Source organism: Chiloscyllium plagiosum, chromosome 3 (assembly GCF_004010195.1).
Source record: "Chiloscyllium plagiosum isolate BGI_BamShark_2017 chromosome 3, ASM401019v2, whole genome shotgun sequence".
In the NCBI taxonomy this organism is placed as follows: Eukaryota; Metazoa; Chordata; class Chondrichthyes; order Orectolobiformes; family Hemiscylliidae; genus Chiloscyllium; species Chiloscyllium plagiosum.
In genome coordinates this window covers 107,293,224-107,311,282 of record NC_057712.1, presented here as the reverse complement: position 1 = coordinate 107,311,282, position 18,059 = coordinate 107,293,224, and positions in this window count along the sequence as shown.

Here is an 18,059-nt window from a genome sequence, read left to right as displayed (position 1 = left end):
CAGAAGTCTGTACCTGCTGTGTAGAGCTAACTAACCGAGCGGCTGGTGAAATTATAGTCTTGGCCACGGAAAGAGGATTCACGACATGAACTTTTACGCTCATAATCTGCCTTTGAATCAATATAGTATTTCTTTACAAACAAAGGAAAAGAACTACTTAGCTTACATGCTGGGAAAAGTACACAGTCAAGAAACAATTCAAGACCATCAGGCAAGACAATGGGGAACAAATCCGAGTTAATGAAGGCTTACAATAGCCTATGTTGCCCTCAGAGATTTGTTGGAATTCTTTGATGTTATTGCAAGCGAGGATTATGCGTGTTCTGTATCTGAACTTTCTGAAAGCATTTCATGAGATTCCTTTGGCTAGATTTACAGCAGAAGCGAAAGCTCATATGCTTCAAGATGAAATTATTAATTTTGAGATAATAGGAATGTGGGCAGCATTGACGATAATTAATCTAATTGAGCAGCTGTGACCAAAAGAGTCCCTTCGGAACTGATCTTTTACACCCCCTGCTATTCATAATGATACTTATTAATGATTCTGCACAAACGTCTGGAAAAATATTGTAAGCTCAATACCTGAGTTTGTTAATAATTATTCATTGGTTAAGAAATCAGTATGCTCAGAATAAATGGAAAAGATTTCATTAGACTGGCTTGTCGATGAGTTGCTGAAATTAATATATCTGCCCTCATGTAGGGGTAAATAATCACTTCTTGTGATTTATTTAAATGATGAAGGAAATCAATGTGGTGTTATGGAGAAATGAGCTTGGAAAACGTTATTCAATAAATATAGGGGCATCATTATAAACTAAGGAAATAAAAGACAATGTGCTTGAATAAACACAATACATCAGTCAATATCTATAAACTGAGCATGCAGATATTGAAACCCTTACTTTAAATTTATAAAGCTGGAATTCCAAACGTGGTGCAAATCCACAATGGCCATGCAATATCTGAGTTGTAATGTATTCGTTAGCTATCATCCCGGCTAACATGGTAGACCTGCTGATGCAGTAGAAAAGGGAATTGTGAGGCTCTTGATCCAATTTGGTCTACAAGGATACAAACTTCTCTGCAAAGTTTCCTTCATCATATGCCATAATAAAGTAGCTATCTGTCTTTTCTCACATCCTTGTTTTGAAGGGTTGGGCCATGGACTGCCATTGGAATGATCCACATTTATGAGCAAAGTACTCCAGGGATCTGCCATTGCCTTCTGCATGATAGGTGACCAGGAAACTTTCCTGTCAAGTGTATTCAAATGGGTTATATGTTTCTAGTTTGGCCAGATTTCAAATGTGAAACTTTATTGCTGGAACAGCACAGCAGGTCAGGCAGCATCCAGGGAACAGGAGATTCGACGTTTCGGGCACAGGCCCTTCTTCAGGAATGAGCACAGGCCCTTCCTGAAGAAGGGCCTGTGCCCGAAACGTCGAATCTCCTGTTCCCTGGATGCTGCCTGACCTGCTGTGCTGTTCCAGCAATAAAGTTTCAACTTTGATCTCCAGCATCTGCAGACCTCACTTTCTCCTCGCAGATTTCAAATGTACCTTCCATGGCCAATAAGTCCTGACATGGGGCATATACCCAGAACTTCGGGCCCAGAGTTAAGGATGCTACAATTGTGTCACATGATGTACTTGCTATAATACAATATCAAACAATGAATAGATCTGATTATTTACAATACTACAATCCAATAATGGAGAATTAATGTAGGAGAAAGATTGACGCAATAAATATTTCTCATTGTTGAAGTATGAAAAAATAAATCATTTATTCCCCCTGAATCTTGAACGAGCAGTTCTTCTGAGTCTGCAACATTTTTATTTGCTTCTTTAGTGTTAAGTTTTCTGCAGTTTTATGCCATGGATTTGTCTCCATAAAGATCTTGCAAACTCAATTTTCAAACTAATGGATTATATGAAATCAGCTAAAATCAAAGTCATTAGTGATAATTATCGTGAATTTGTTTAGTTTTGGTAGAAAATAAAAAATCATGCTCCACCTTTTCCATTCATACTCATTGACTGTTTTTCAGATATGTTCTGTTTTATTTTAGATGTGTGTTTTATTTCATATTAATATGTTTTCTTTGTCAACCAACAGTTAATGTAGCACTTAAGGTTTAGTTACTTCTGAGTCCAAAGTCATCTCTCATCTGTACAACAGTATCACGACTCACTGGGGTAACACGTTGGAGACCAAGCCCTGTTATGCCAGGACTTTTCATAAAACTAAAAGATTTTAAAATAAGTACTCAGAATTCACCATTTAGTTGATTTCCAGACCAAGATGACAGAAAACATCAAGAGGGTTTCTGTACTTAATAAGGATTAATATTTACTATAAGCAATTCAACATTTTTATCAACAGCATGTAACATCTCAAATTAAAACTGTAATCCTTTTATAAACTCCCCTTGACACCCCCCACCCCACCCCCCACATACAGACAGACAAACATAGAGAAGGAGTAAACAGTTCAGTAATCTTTGCTCACACAGTTTATGTAAGGTAGACTATTTAGAATGAGGATGAGAGGAAATGTGGTCATAACCTCTGGAATTCTCGATCAGAGAAGGTTGTGGAGCCAAGTCACTAAGTATATTCAAGAAAGAGAAAGATGCATTTTTACATTTTAAAGGCCTTGAGATCTGAGAGGCAAAAGCAGAAATATGGTACTGAGATACAAGATCAGCCACGATCATATTGTATGGAGCAGCAGGCTTGAAGGGCTGAATGGTCTACTAGTTTCTATGTTTTTACATTCACTTTTCCAAATGTTTCCATTAGTTGACAAGAAGTACAAGGCGGCTTGTTCACTTATAAAGGATCTCTGACTTTTCAGTTAAAAGTTACAGCTTACAGGAACTGCAGAAAGAAAGGTAAAGTGGTTTTCTTTAGTTTTAAAGTGAGCTTTGATCTCAGAGAACAGACAGACAGCTCTTTTGCTGGTGGAGATTTAATCCTCTGTGTTTTTTGCCAGATCCAAGCTGTTCAGAAGAAGAGAATGACTCTTCCAGAAGTTTTTCAGCTAAACAGTCGGATCAGGATTTCAGTTTTCTTCGTGGACTCTCAGAAGGGTTTTCTTGGAAAGGAGAGGATGAGTTGTGTAGCTTCTCACTCTTGGCAAATGGCACCCCAATAGATCTCCAGCCATTATCAAAGGCAAAAGCCAGCTCCTGACAACCATTCAGAAAGGCATGTGATTTCCACACAGTTGGCTCAAGTCATGTAACTTAACAGAATTGTCTTAAAAATCATTACCCAGCATGTCCTTTTAGTTACCCATGAAAAAAGGATCAGGTAACTAACCAGTTTTGCTTCCAAATGAACCACTATCCATAATAATTTAGACTGAACTAAAAAAGATATTAAGAATGAATCATCTTCCTAACAATATCAACCAGAAATATTAGTCAGATCCACGTAGTAGATCCTAAATCATGTTGAGGGGCTACAAAAGGGTACCAAGATAGGGAGGAGTGAGGAAATCAAGGGAGTTATTAAAAATTAATGCTTTACATGCGGAGCGTTGTGTGTCCATGAATCAATTTAGATCAATAAAGGTGAGAGGCAAATGGGATAAATTTAGAATGGCATCATGGTTGGCGCAGACATGATGGGTCAAAAAGCCTGTTCCTGTGTTCTACTGTTCTATATATATGATGGAGGAGTGGAACATGGAATGGGACAGAGTATGGCAGTGAGAACTTGGATTAGCTGACAATATTGGATCTTGGTACGTGGGTAGTCAGTGAGGAGGCCATTGAAATGATCAGATTAGATGTGGCAAATGTGTAGATGAAAATTTCAGTGAAGGCTGGATTGAAGTACAAGAGCTGAGTGAGACATTGTTACTGAAGCAATCTTCGTGAATATGGGGATGGAAGCTCAGGTCTGGGTCAGATTGAATATGAAGGTTGCAAACAATCTGGATAGCATCTGGGAGGAATTGTTTATGAGAATTCAAAATTTGTGCCAGTGCCAAATATAATGGGTGCAGTCTTCCTGAAGCTGAACAAGAAGAAGTTACACTTTATCCAAAACTAAATGTGGCAAGACAACATGATAGTATAAAGGTATTAGAGTGAGTGAGGGAGTTGCTGGAGAGATACACCTGGGTATAATCAGCATATAGATGATGAAATCATGTCTATGTATAATGTTGACAAAGGTGAGTATGCAGATTTATATTTCTCATGCTTTTTTTAAATTCACACTCTAATCCCTTTCAACTTTTCACTTCAATCTCCTCACACCATATTCAAACTTTAAGTCTGTGGCCCAAGTTTTGACAGTGATTCCTAATATCTTTTACTTTTGATTGATGACCTTATTTATTTTGTCTGCACTTCTTGAGTTATGTGGCAGCTAGTAGATAAATGTAAGTTATTATTATTGAAAAGGGATTTGGGGTAGTCCTGAGATCAATATATGCAAAAAACTGACCACCATCTTCCCTAACCTCGTCCTTCAGCACAGTAGGGGGATACAGGTTATTCATGCACATTTTTCCCAATTCATAGATGGAAAGACCAAGCTGTTTTAATCTGAATTAAATATATTGCCGCTATTGCCATTTACATAAATCTGGCTTAAGTTTTAAGTAATTCACTTGCCATATCCCAAAGCAATCTATGCAGAAACAGCATAAGAAATGGCCTTAGCTGTTCAGTTTGACGTACCCATCTGCCACTGGTGGAAATTTGCACAAGGCAGAGGGTGGATGTGTATAATTGACTTAGTTATTCACCACTATCCCACAGGGCTCACCGATTAAGATGCCAGTATAAAGAGAGTTAGCATCAGCTATCCAATATGCTGCATTGGCATTGTGCCAAAACTGAGGTGAAGAACATGCCAATAAGCATTCTTACATAGTCTTGTATTTAAATAGAACATTTTCAAAAACTTTAAAAAAAGTTGTCAGATGTGTAAGCATTTAGCTTCTATTATACTTCTGTTTGTTTCATTTTAAATTGTTTCAGTTTGTGAAAATTTGGATTGTGAAGCATTTCTTCTGCAGTTTAATTGAAACACTTAGCATTTTTGCACATTTTCATTGATCTTCGATTCACATACTCACATCCAATTCGGAACACTCTGTGATGATTAATCTCTGCTGAGGAAACAAAAGATACTGAAGATGCAGCACTGTTAATGTGGCTTTTGATATCTGGAAGAAAAAGACTCTTTTGAGGTGATTTTCTTTCAGAACGAAAGCAATCTTAAGCCAGTCCAATCGTTTACATTCATGATATTTACAATTGTTAAATTGTCCTTGGTAAATTGAATTAATTGTCATTTTGTACCTTGAGTCTAACACCCAATTTAGTTGTAAAGTTTAAAGTAATATTTAAATAATTGAAACATTTAGATAGTCAAGTTGTTTACAGTCAGTGATAAGAAGCTTCCTTTGAACAGGGTGTTTAAACCAAATCCACAGTAATGGACAAAATTGGCACAAGCTTTAAGATTAGCTGCACTCTGAGTTGAATGAAAACAAACATTCACAAATACAGCTTAAGCTCTTTCAAGTGGTAAATGAGGCTCTTCAGTTCAATAGTGAAAAAACAGTAACGCCTTGGACCTTGCTGCAGGGGAGTGCACAATACTTGCTAAGAAAAAAACATTGATACTCTCAAATGTTCTTGCGGCAGTATAATAAAGAGAATAGAGAACATCTTCTGAACCAATTCAAAATGCTCTGGAAGTGAATGTTGCACTGTACTACTGACATGATACCAAGAATCCAGTTATTCCACATCAAAGAAGCTGCAAAGCCCTAAAGAGAAACATGAAGAGAGGTCAATGTTACTTCCATGTTATAGGCTACTAGTCTATACATTATTAACAGAATGTGAAAAAGCACTCTGTCTGGAAAGTAAATTAAAAGGTGTTGAATATGCATTAATCATGTATTCTCAATTAATTTGGCTTTGGTTCAAGAGCTATAACTCATTAAGTGAAATCTTCTGGTGCAGGAGGCAATGGCTTGGAGGAAGGATGGAAACTTAATTGGATGGGGTGGAGGTGTCTAAAACCCAACTGCTTTCTCACCCCCACCTAGTGTTCCTAAGTGGGAAGGCCCCAGCATTGCCTTCGCAACCCACAACCAATTGAGACCTTTAAGTAGCCAGTTAATGATCACTTAAGGGCCTAGACCTAACTGGGCTGTGACTACCTTCACTTGAGATGGGAAAAAATAAGAGACTGCTAACTCAGCTTAGCAGAGGCAAGCTGTCAGTTAGGTGAGGGTCAGTAGTCTTATTCAGCACTGATTTGTGCAGTGTTCAGAAACCACACCTAAACCAAGAATCGCTTTTGAGCAATTTCTAATCTAATTCACTATTTTGAATTCACTACCGCCTCTTTGTTTAGAAAACCACCCTGGTCAAAAAGTACTCCTGTGATACCTCGGTCTTGCAATCTTCTTATCAAAACGACTATCTTTCTCGATGGCAATGCCTTGTGTAAGAGTCTGTGGTCTCTGAGTGGTTCACAGCTCTTGGGGCATGGCCTCTAAACTATGGGGACTTAATTTCAAAGAAAGACCTACCACAGTTTTCCAAGTTGCTTGGTTGCAGAAAAATACAGTGGGAGCCTTTACATGAGGAGCGGCTGACAAGAGATCGGTTACGGTAGCAGCCCTTGTGATGACAAGGCCTGATGTGTGGGGTTGGGGGAAAGACATGGGAGAAGGTGGTCATGCCTGAAAATGATTGAAATCAATATTGAGCCCTGAAGACTCCAGGGTCCTGAAGCAGAAAATGAGATGATACGTTGAGCTTTGCTGGAACATTGTAGCCAATTCAAAACAGAGATGTAGGCCAGACAACATGATGGTTGTAGACATGGCAGACAAAAGGGAGCTCAGGGTATTTTTGTGGACAGAACTTTGGTGTTCTGCAAAGCAGTCACCCAATCTATGTTTCATCTCCCCATTGTAGAGGAGACCACATTGTGAGCAGCGAATGCAGTAGAGTAGATTGAGTGAAGTGCAGGTAAAGTGCTGCTTCACCTGGAAGGTATGTCTGGGGCCTTGGATTTGAGGAGGGAGGAAGTAAACAGGCAGGTGTTACACTTTCTGCGATTGCATGGGAAGATACTGTGGGGGTTTAGGGAGGTGTTCAGAAAGTGGAGTAATGATCCTTCCTGCCCTATCAGGTACACCCTACTGAAGGCAAATCATCCATCAGCTATAATTTTAAGAAATGGCTCCAGTTCAGAATTTCCTCTTCAGGTAAAATTGTTCACTCCATCTACTCCTGAATACTACTTTTTATCCTAAACCCCTCAACTAAATCATTGCTTAATCATTTTTACTTGATGGGATAAAAGACTAACTTATTCAAGTATTCCATTAATTTAGTTATTTTAGCCCTTTCAGCACAAGAGAGACCATGTGGTACTGCTGCATTAACAATCTGATGCTACATCGCAGTCTTTGGGTGAAGAATTGGGATATCTTTCACAAGATCCTGATGGAAACAAATGCGTCATCTCTCACTTCTGATAGTTTTAATTATGCCTAACTTGTTCATGCTAATTGCACCAATTACTATGGTGCAAGAAACCTTACCTTGTTATGAAAGGCAAGTGACTCTTCTTGCTAAGATTCTCTAGTGGTTTGACTTCTACAGGGCTATAGGCTCAAAATAGAAAGGTAGATTTTCCCACATGCTTCAGAGGTATGTAATAACATTGCAGAACAGGTTGATTAAAAATAAATCTAACAACGTGGATTGTTTCCACTGTATTTCTGTAAATTTCTATTGACCATTATAGTTTGTTTTTGTAACAGGGTCCCACCAGAGGCTATGTAGCATGATGACAAATTACTTAAAAGAGTTTAAAGGAGGATTGATGGCAGAAAACTCCTCCAACACAATCCCTCAGTGGTTTATATTTATTGTGCAATACAATATGATGACCAGTATTTGCTACCATTACTGCAATACCTAAAAGTAACAAGAGTGGACTCAAAAGAAAAACGAAAATTTGAAGACAAGTGAGTACACCGCTTTAAGAATATTACAACTTGCAGAAGAGACAGTTAGCAGGGTAAAACGTGAACATCAACAAACCATCAGCAACCCCCCTCAAAGAAGATGCAGTAGGAAGGAAGCAGCACATCAGACAAAGACCTTGTCAGAGCTTGCAGTAAAAACAGTGGAGCTTAGGAAAAGAGTAAAAGAGAAAAGAGTAACCACACAAGCCAGAAACAATGACATTAGAGAAATAAGGTTGTGTGAAAGTGATTCGGAGCTTTCAGATTAACGTTAGAGATCCCTGTGTACAATTAAAAGGAGGAAATAGCTCAAAGATCAGGTTGAGAACAAAAGAATGTGAAAGAGAATATTTGCCCTTCAAAGTAAGCATAATGTTCGTTGTGAGTAGGCTCCATGAGACATGGCAACAGTAGACAGAGGAAAGGTCAGAAAGTTAACTCATACTGAGGCTTCAATACCAGAAAGGTGGCACAACTTATTTAAGGGAACAGATAGGCAGATTCTAATGATTAAAGAAATAATCTAACAGAAGAAGCAAGTTTGACGAGTTTGAGAAGATCAGAACACATAACTTAAAATGTGATTTAGGCATGAAAATTTATTAAAGTTGCATCCACAGAAAATTATATATAGATATTGTATAAGGGGAAATGAATTGCATTTTGGGGTATGAAAGAATGCGGGGTGGTGGGCAGAATGTCCATCTTCTGATATGTAAAGAAGTGGGTAAATTCAATTTTGCCTGCAGATGATTGAAAAGCCTTTTAGAAGGTGGAAGTCCAGCTATAAGCAGTGCAATAATACAGTATTGTCATTTAATAAAATTTGTAGCCTGAAAGAAGTAATATAATACAGTTTAGCTCGTCAATTAAATGTAAAGCATTATTGGAAGAATTTAATATGCTATTGTTGTAGAGTTTAAAGGTCTGAATACAGAGTTTAAGAGTCTGGAGTAAACTTTAAGGGAACAGAATTTAAATGTGATTTAATGCAAGAAGACGAGTTTGAAGATGACACTTGTAGATAGATTTGGAGATACTATAGATTTAAAACAGCTTTAAAGGGATAAGAATAAATGAACACTTTCAAAGAAATGGAGAGGCAAATAATACTTACAAAAAGAATCAATATCAAAGGTGGCCCAAGCAGAACAGAGAATTAGACATCTTTGAGAAAAAAATGTCTTTTGAGATACAGAATACTTCAAAATGAAACACAAAGCTTGAAATTGGGAGCATTAACATATCATTTTCAACAGAGTCTATACTGGATGATGTTTGTAAATCACCAAAATAGCCAAGATTTTTTGATCAAGTTTTAAAAGCTTCTACTAATTACTTGAATTTGAGAACAAACAAAAATCTTGAAAGGGCAAGATTTAACAGATGAGTTCAGCTTCCTGGGGAATCCACTGATATTTCCATGAGTGATTCCTACAGACTGGTAAACAATGGTGACAATGGAGCTTTGAAATCATTATTCATAAAATACAAAACTGTTGTTGGAATTTTAATATTTCTTTGTTAACTGTGTTATGGTCCAAAGAAGATTTATTTTTTGAAAATGCTATTCAAGGTTGTGGGTGTCCCTAGCCCTGAAAGACTCCAGCTTTTGAAGGAGGAAGCCCACTTCTACTTTCCCCAGGGCAATTAGTGTTGGGCGATAAATACTGGCTAAGCCAATGATGCCCAAATCCCATGAATAAATATTTAAATACAGAAACCAGAAATACATTCTGCGAGATTTATTATACCTATTGCTCTCATGCAATGTATCCGATAAGATGATTTCCTCTTTTGTTAAGTGGCTTATTCTCTACCACTGATAATTAAACAACCTGGAGGCTCAGTGTTACTGCTCACTGACTTTCATTTTGGATTTTGCCAGGTCCACTCAGCTCTTGACCTGTTTGGAGTCTTGGTCCAAACATAGTATAACAACTGAACTCCAAAGGTGAGGAATGAGTGACTGCCCTTGACATCAAGGCCACATTTGACCAAGTGTGGCATAGAATATAGAAAAGTACAGCACTGAACAGGCCTTTTGGCCCATGATGTTGTCCTGAGGATTAATCCAAATGTAAAATAAAATAACTTAACATACACACCCCTCAATTCACTGCTGTCCATGTGCATGTCCAGCAGTCGCTTAAATGTCCCTAATGACTCTGCTTCCACCACCACCGCTGGCAACACATTCCATGCATTCCCAACTCTCTGTGTAAAGAACCTAGCTCTGACATCTCCTCTATACCTTCCTCCTAACACCTTAAAACTATGACCCCTGGTGACAGTCAATCCTGCCCTGGGGAAAAGTCTCTGGCTATTGACTCTATCCATGCCTCTCATTACCTTGTATACCTCAATCAGGTCTCCTCTCTTCCTCCTTCTCTCCAGAGAGAAAAGTCTGGTCTTACTCAACCTTTCTTCATAAGGCAAGCCCTCCAGTCCAGGCAGCATCCTGGTAAATCTTCTTTGCACCCTCTCCAAAGCCTCTGTATCTTTCCTACAGTAGGGCGACCAGAACTGGACACAATATTCCAAGTGAGGTCTCACCAGGGACTTGTAGAGCTGTAGCAAAACCTCGCAGCTCTTAAACTTGATCCCCCTGCTAATGAAAGCCAAAACACCATATGCTTTCTTAACACCCCTATCCACTTGGGCGGCAACTTTGAGGGGTCTATGTACTTGAACACCAAGATCCCTCTGTTCTTCCACACTGCAAGAATCCTGTCTTTAATCCTAGATGAGTTCAACCTTCCAAAATGCATCACTTCGTATTTATCCAGGGTGAACTCCATCTGCCATTTCTCAGCCCAGCTCTGCATCCTGTCTATGTCATGCTACAGCCTGCAATAGCCCTCAATACTATCAATGACACTTCCAACCTTTGTGTCATCTGCAACTGTACTAACCCAACCCTCAACCTCCTCATCCAAGTCATTTATATAAACTACAAAGAGCAGAGGCCCAAGAACACAGCCCTGCGGGACACCACTTAATACTGACCTCCAGGCAGAATACTTGCCATCTACAATGACTGGCTGCCTTTTGTCAGCCAACCAATTCTGAATGCAGATAGCCAAATCTCCCTGTATCCCATACTTACTGACTTTATGAATGAGCCTATCAAATGCCTGGCTGAAGTCCATATACATAACATCCACTGCTCAATCTGTAAAGACCTGTCTTGTCACCTCCTCAAAGAACTCAATAAGATTTGTGAGGCACGACCTGCCCCACACACTAATCACACTATGCTTTTCCAAATAGTCATAAATCCTATCCCTCAGAATTCTTTCCAAAACCTAGGAGCCAGAGCAAAATTGGAGTGAATGGGAATCAGAGAGAAAACATTCCGCCTGTAAAGGGAAGATGCTTGTGGTTGTTGGAGTTCAATCTAGGCCAGGACATCTCTGCTGTAGTTCTTCAGGATATTGTCCTCACCAGGGTACTTGGCAATCATCTCCATCAATGACCTTTCCTCCATCACAAGGTCAGAAGTGGCAAAGTTCATTCATCAGCGAACAATGTTCAGCACTCATTTATGACTCCTCAGATACTGAAGCGGTCTATGCCCAAATGCAGCAAGACCTGACAATTAGGCTGACAATTAGCAAATAACATTCAGACCATACCAGTGTCAGGCAATGATTATCTTATTGAAGACAAGGAATACACCATTCAACCCTTCAAGCATGCTCTGCTATTGTATATGATCATGGCTCATCATTAAGTTCAATTCCCTCATCCCATTCCCCTTCCTATTGCTTGATCCTTTTAGCCACAAGAGCAATATCCACAACCTCCTTCAAAACACAATGTTTTGGCCTTGACACTTTCTATGATAGTGAACTCCATAAGTTCATCTCTCTCTGAGTAAATAAATTTCTCCTCATCTCAGTAGTAAATGGTTTACCTCCCATCCTTAAACTATGACCCATGGCCTTGGACTCTGCCAGCTCCAACAAGAAAGAATCTAACCATCTCCACTCGATATTCAAAGGCATTGCTATCATTGAATCCTCCACTGTTAACATCCTGGGGTTACAGTTGACCAGAAACTGAACTGGGCTTATAATATAAATACTAACATTACAAGAACAGGTTCAAGGCTAGGAATCTTGTGGTGTGTAACTCACCTCCTAATGTCCAAATCCTATCCACTATCAATATGGCATAAGTCAGGAGTATGAAAGAGTATTAGGGGATTACTCCAGATATTACTGGTGCTACGAGCTAGTGAGAGTAGGGATAGGAGGGTAGAGCAGATGAATGCATGGCTGAGGAGCTGGTGCAGGGGAGAAGGGTTCACATTTTGAATCATTGGAATCTCTTCTCAAGTAGAGGTGACCTGTACAAGAAGGATGGATTGCACCTGTATTGGAAAGGGATTAACGTACTGGCAGGGAGATTTGCAAGAACTGCTTGGGAGGATTTAAACTAGTATGGTCGTGGGGTGAGACCCAGGGAGATAATGAGGAAATAGATCAGACTAAGACTGATACAGTTGGGAAAAAGAACAAGTCAAACAGTCAGAGCAGGCAGGAGCAAAGCAGAGAACGAGGTCGAACTGATAAATTAAACTGCATTTACTTCAATGCAAGAGGCCTAACAGGGAAGGCGGATGAACTCAGGACATGTTTAGGAACATAGACTGGGATATCATAGCAAATACAGAGACGTGGCTCAAGGATGGACAGGACTGGAAGCTTAATGTTCCAGGACACAAATGCTATAGGAAGGATAGAAAGGGGGTCAAGAGAGGAGGAGGAATGGCATTTTTGATAACATTATGACTGTACTTGGGGAGGTTATTCCTGGGAATATGTCCAGGGAAGTTACTTGGGTGGAACTGAGAAATAAGAAAGGGATGATCACTTTATTGGGATTGTACTACAGACCCCATGAGTAGTCAGCAGGAAATTGAGAAACAAATTTGTAAGGAGATTTCAGTTATCTGTAAGAATAAATAGAGTGGTTATGATAGGGGATTTTAAATTTTCAAACATTGACTGGGAAATGCCATAGTGTTAAGGGTTTAGATGGAGAGAAATTTGTTAAGTGTGTACAAGAAAAATATTTGATTCAGTATGTGGATGTACCTACTGGAGATGGTGCAAAAATTAACCTACTCTTGGGAAATAAGGCAGGGCAAGTGACTGAGGAGAGACCACTTTGGGGCCAGCGACCATAATTCTATTAGTTTTCAAATAGTGATGGAAAAGGATAGACCAGATCTAAAAGTTAAAGTTCTAAATTGGAAGAAGGTCAATTTTGACGGTATCAGGCAAGGATTTTCAAAAGTTGATTGGGGGAGGATGCTCGCGGATAAATGCATGGTTGGAAAATGGGAAACCTTAAAAAATGAGATAACGAGAGTCCAGAGACAGTATGTTCCTGATAGGTGAAAAGGTAAGTTTGGTAGGTGTAGGGAATGCTGGATGACTAGAGAAATTGGGGGAGTCCAAAGCTAAAGGGCATAAGTTCAGGGTGAGAGGGGAAAGATTTAGAGTGGACTTAAAGGGCACGAAGGGCCTGTTTCCACACTGTAAAGTAATCTTAAAGGGCAATGTTTTCATGCAGAGGATGGTACATGAGTGAAATGAGCTGCCAGAGGAAGTGAGCTCCACAGAGGTGGAGGCTTGTACACTTACAACATTTAAAAGGCATCTGGATGCGTATATGAATTGAAAGGGTTTAGCGGGATATGGGCCAAATGCTGGCAAATGGGACTAGATTTGTTTAGGTTATCAGGTTGGCATGGACAAGTTGGTCCGAAGGATCTGTTTCTGTGCTGTACATCTCTATGACTCTCAGTGCCTGGATGAGTGCAGCTCCAACAACACTGAAGAAGTTTGAAACCATCTGAGACAAAGCACTCTTGATTGACACCCCCTTCAATACTCCCGTCACACTGAGGTAGAGTGGCAGCAATGTGTACTATCTACAAGGTGAACTGTAGTAACTCATCAAGGGTCCACTGGCAAAAATTTCCATACTTACAACCTCTACTCCCAGCAGGACAAGGGCAGTCAATACATGGAAGACTATTACCTGCAAGTTCTCTTCCAAGACAATCATCATTTTGACTTAGAGTTTTATAAACATTCCTTCAACATTGCTGAGTCAAAATCCTGGAACTCCCTCTCTGTGCCTTAAGAACTACAGGATTCAGGAAGACAACTCACAACCACCTTGTCAAAGGCAATTAGTGATGGAAAATAAATGTTGATCTCATCAGTGATGGCTCCACCCCATGAACAAATTTAATCAAGGCTGTTAATATGCATTCTTTTTTCAAGGTTCTACATCGATAACTGCACAAATAGTGCAGTGCAGGCCAGTGCTCAGGGATGTACACCCTGCCATTATGGAAGTACTGCAAACAACCTAAAATGTCACAGTTACCAGCCTCCATATACTTTAAACAAGATGTTTCATGAGAAAATTGGGGATCCATGGCAAAACGTGATCTGGATCTTGTCAGTCATAACACAGCCTCCTGCGGTACCATAAGGACAGGCATCTGGCTTTCATATCTACTCCAGCAACATGACAGCTTGTAGCTCTCTGGCTCTGGAGGCTGTCAAAAGCATGTTAGGCTCTTTGATGGCAGAAAAGATATTGCTACAGCTGTTGCTGCACTCGCATTTTCATTATTATTTCCATCAAGTTTTAATTCAGTGGGCCTTACATTCTCTTATAATGCAGAAGGGACAAGCACTCTGGCATACAGTGTTGTATGATAGGAATAAAGATAGTGATGACATTAACATTTGGCATGTAGTAATTTTTATTACTGGTGAGCAAATAGGAGTAGTAATGGTAAGGATATGTCTAAGAATGATGTGCATGGAGTGCAGTTAAACGAAAAGGGAGTTTGATTAAATGGATTGAAAAGACAGGGGCCTATAGGTTCAGCTATGAGAGCTAACTGGCTAACTAAACATCCAATGTGAGCCAGAGGCAGATGCATACTTCCATATAGAAGCATTGGCCCACCACTCTGAGAAAGGACTCCAACAACAGGCCTAAATCTTTTTTGAAGGTGATAAATTTTGTTAAAATCTTACAGTAAAGGTTTGGAGGTGTACTCACAGCCAATACTGCTATAGATTCTAGTACCATTGAACACACTATTGAAAGTTTAATGTTGAGCCAAATCATCCAATGAGGATCAGAATCATTGTTTCTGGTGCTGCCCAGAGTGAAAATTGCCTGAGGACTGACTTTCCTGTCTAAAATGGGTGGTCTTGGCATACTCCTCAGTGCAGGGAATCTTGGAGGGCACAGCTTAACATGAGCTTCAGTATTCTGATGAGTCTTTAAGGTCCAGAGCTTTACAGAGTGTCAGTGAATAGGTGTGTGAGTGGGTGAACATATAATTGGACATTTGGATTGATCGACAAGTTAAGTGAATAAATGGGTAGGGTAGGTGAGACATGTGGATATGTGTGCAGGTGGTTAATGCAAATGGATAGGGTGGCTATGTGGTTGGTGGATGAGATGGTGGTAGGGTATCAGCTGGATATCACTGCAGCTGTATGGGCAGGTAGGTGAGACAGTAAGGTGAAAGTGAGTCAGGTGATCTGGGAGTAATTGGGAAACTCACATGGTAGTAGTTAGTCAGGTCAGGTCAGGTCAAGTCATTGGAAACTGGGGATCAAGGAGTAGTCAGGGAAGCGAGCTGAGGCACAAGATGGGGAGATCAGCTAAACAAGTATCCAGAATTTAGGCTAGGATTTTTTCCAACTAACAGTTTTTTGAGCATCTATCCAAGAAAATAAAGCAGAACCGCCTGAAGACCTCACCAGTCCATCAGAAATACAAACTTCCAAAGTGATTCTCACGGAATCACTGCATTGGGTCTTCTAAGGGGCTCCAATGTACATTTTGCATCATATATCTAGTATCTGATGACCTACAAACTGGAAGATCTGGGCCAATATTATTTCAATGAGTTGAAGTTAAACAAAAATGAGGATGTGATAGACTGAAGGGCCATTTTCTCTGCTGTGATCTCTGAACTCTCTGACTCCATAACTACATAACAGTGGAGGTGATGTGAACTTGTTTGGTGCATGCATGTGTATCTTAAGCTCTGGTCCCAACTCTAGGAAACTCTTAGAGCATTTCCTATAGCACAATTTTCTGCTAGACATTAAACACAAGTAAAAGAAAGCAATATAAAACACAAAACTGAGAAAGTGGTGGCATAATCTCCAGTAATCCAGAAACCCGGTTGAATGTTCCAGTACCAACGGTTCAAATCCTAACAGGGGCAGATGGTGTAATTTGGATTTGATATAAATCTGGAATAAAACATTAGACCGATAACTACCTTGAAACCAACATTAGTTGTCGTACAGACCCATCTGTTTCACTAATATCCTTCAGCAAAGGAGATCTACTGTCCTCACCTGGTCTGGCCTACATGTAACATCAGATCAATAACAAAATGGTTGATTCTCAACTATCCTCTGGTCAGTTGGGAAGGACAGTAAGTACTGGCCTACCTAGCACACATCCCATGAATTAATTTTTAAAAAACACGCAAAAAAGTAGAACTGGATTTTGTTCTATGATTCTGTTTGAAGTCAAACAGAATTAGAAAATGAGCTAAGATCAAATGGCACATTGATCAAGCACTCCTCTTTCCTAATCACCTCATCCCTACCTGCAGCTAGCAAATTACCCAGTGTGGAGATAAGAATTAAAGTCATAAAATCTCAGAATCTTGCAGTATAAAAGGAGGCCAATCAACCCATTGTGTCTGTACCGGCTCCTGAAAAAGCTATCCAGTTAGTCTCATTCTCCAGCCCCATCTCTGTAGCCCTCAAAATTCATTCCTTTCAAATATATATCAAGCCCTCTTTTGAAACGACTTATGAAATCAAATTCCACCACTTTCCCATCACATTCCAATCTTAAGAATTCTCTGAGTAATGAGGTTTCTCCTCATTTCATTCCGAGTTTTCGTGCTGACAATCTTGTGACCTCTGTACCATCTGATGGAAACTGAATATACTTCTTTACCCTGACAAAATTATTCATAATTCAAAACTCTTCAATGAGATCATTACTTAATCTCTGCACAAAGGATAATAAGCCCAATTTCTGTTATTTTTCCTTGTATCTAAAATTCCTCATCCATTGTATCATTCTAGTAAACCTCCTTTGAACTCCCTCCAAGGCTCTAACATCATTCCTTAAATAAAGTGCCCAGAACTGTGTACAATACGCCAGTTGTGGTCTGACCAATGGTTTGTTGAGATGTAGAACACTTACTTGTTTTGATACCTTTTGCTTTTATTTGTAAACTAAAGGATTCTATAAGCCTTCTGAACAACTGTTTCAACTTGCATGGCCATCTTCAGAGAATCAAGCACATGAACCCCAAGGCCCCTCTGCTCCTGTATTCCCTTCAAAGTTGTGCCATTGAGTTTGTATTGTTTCTCCGTGTTTCATTTACAAAAAAAACACTATCTCACATTTCTCTATATTGAAATTCATCTCGGAGAAAGTGGGGACTGCAGATGCTGGTGATCAGAGTCAAGAGCGTGGCACTGGAAAAGCACAGCAGGTCAGGCAGCATTCGAGGAGGAAGAGAATTGATGTTTCAGGCATAAGCCCTTCATCAGGAATGCGAAATTCATCTGCCAGGTACCTGCCTATTTGGCCGAATTGTCAATGTCCCTCTGAAGTCGCTCAGTATCATCCTTACAATTCACCATTCTCGCTAGTTTAGTATAGTCTGCAACCTTTGAGAATTTGCCCTCGACACCAATCTCCAAATCATTTATGCAAATCAGAAAAGGCAAGGGTCCCAAAACCAATTCTTGTGGAATTTGTCTCCAATCCAAGAAACACACACTGATAGCTGCCATGATATCTACCTTTTATCTAACTCCTAATCCATGCTGCCAAGGAAGCATCAATCCCAAACTTCTTTCATTTGTTAATCCTCTTGTCATGTGCCACTGTATCAAATGCTTTCTGAAAGTTCAAATAAAAGAAAGGGAGGA